This window comes from Apaloderma vittatum, unplaced genomic scaffold (genome assembly GCF_000703405.1).
Source record: "Apaloderma vittatum isolate BGI_N311 unplaced genomic scaffold, ASM70340v1 scaffold19641, whole genome shotgun sequence".
NCBI classification, from domain to species: Eukaryota; Metazoa; Chordata; class Aves; order Trogoniformes; family Trogonidae; genus Apaloderma; species Apaloderma vittatum.
The window spans coordinates 6,388-8,172 of record NW_009698742.1 but is presented as its reverse complement, the minus strand read 5'-3'; positions in this window follow the sequence as shown (position 1 = coordinate 8,172).

The following is a 1,785-nucleotide window of genomic DNA, read 5'->3' as shown; positions in this document are numbered from 1 at the left end:
GCGGTGGGCTCCTGGCTGCTCTGGGAGCCCCAGCACAGCTTTTTCCATCGGTGCCTGCAGGACGGGTGAAGCACATCCCAGAGCACCTGGTGCCTGGGCTCAGGCTGGCTGGGGAGCTTGTCCCTTCTAACCTCGGTGGAGAGGAACCCAGCCAGCGTGCTGGGCATGTCTGTGCCTGGAGGTCACGCTTTATATGGGCAATGAAAGTTTTTACAGAGCAGCTTTCTCACAGGTGGTGAAGGTGTCCTGTGGCTTCTCAGGTGAATCCCGTGTGCCCTTCCCGTTAGAACAGAGGTTGCCAGTGGTGCCTGATGGGCTGTAGGAAAAGCAGGGGGCTCCCAGCAGCCCATGGGGGGAAGCTCTGGCTCTGGGCCTTGGCCCAGGTGGGAGGGCTGCTGCTGCTCGAGCTCCACACCCAGCGCTACTGCACGAAGGTCAGTGGCACGGGGACCCCTCTTTGGGCAGCTTGCTTCAGGGCTCACCCTCTGTAAGGGGAAGGAGCAGGCAATCAAGGCTCTGGCAGCAGCAAAAGTGACTGCTCCATTGTTACCCTTCCCTGTCTTTTGCGGGGAGTTTGTGTCTGCAGGCATGGGAGGTAGCCTGGAGCCCCCCAGGGAGGTTGGAGCTTTGGTAGTGCAAAGTGCAGCAGCTTTGGGCATACAGAAAAATATGGGTGACAGCTGGTGTGCTGGGTTCAGTGATTGATCTAGCCTCCCAACGTGTTTTCCTCTGCGCTTTATTTAGTGGTAACATATCAGTTCTGTCTTTCTGAGACCATGACAGGAACAGGATCAGCCTCCGTTTGCCGGACACGTTCAAGTCAGATTAGGTTTATGATGTTATAACAGTGGCAGAGAGGATTTAGAGTGTTACAAGCCACAAGGAATCATGTTTCCTCTAAGTAACTGTTGGCTTGCAGCACCCTGCCCTCTCCGGCATACCTGCAGAGTGAGGCATCCCTCTGCTATGTCTCACTGCAGGTAGCACCATGATTCCCCCTGGACACTCCTGGCTGTGAAGTCCCCTCTGTAGCATCCCCAGGGCTGTTTTTTGAGCCTGAAAACTGCAGGAGACCTCCACCTGGTGGGAACCCCTCCCTGACTTATCTAAAGTCTCTCAAGCGAAATGGAAAGTGCTTCTTTGTAAAGTTAAGTAACTCCTTCCCTGCAGCGTTTGCAATGCAGCACTGCAGCAGGGCCTGAAGCCCAGGATGCAGGGAGCTCGGGCTTGGCTTGGGCTGCAACGTGCCTGGGGAGTTGTTAGCACAGGCGTGTGTGGGAGAATAAATCAGCAGCCAAAGCAGCTGCAGAGGGATGCGAGCGTGAAGCTGAGGGCCGCGTGTCCACGTTTAGGTGTCAGTGGAGCTGGGGACCGGCTTGTAGCTGTGGGAAGAGCTACGTCCCCTGTTATTTCAATTGTCAGTGTGCCCAGGGAGTGTTGTAGGGATGGCAGGGTCCCTTTGGTGGCTGAGGTCTGGGAAAGACAATGCTTTGCTGGATTAATCGTGTCTTGGCCATACCACATCACACAAGTGTGACAGTGCCCCAGTGGGAGGGCAATAGTGAATGGGGCTGCTCCTCTGGCCCACAGCAAAGCATCCCTGTGCCCCCGGACGGCGTTGGTGTGGATGCTGCTGGCCCAGCCCGGTGGCCAGGGCTGCCGTGTGGGGACCCCAGGAGCTGTCAGGCATGCCTTCAGCTCCTGAGGCTGGGCTCGTACCCGCTCCTTGATGCGTTCCTTCTGCTATCAGGGAGTGAGGAGCAAGACAGCTACGTCCTGCAATTT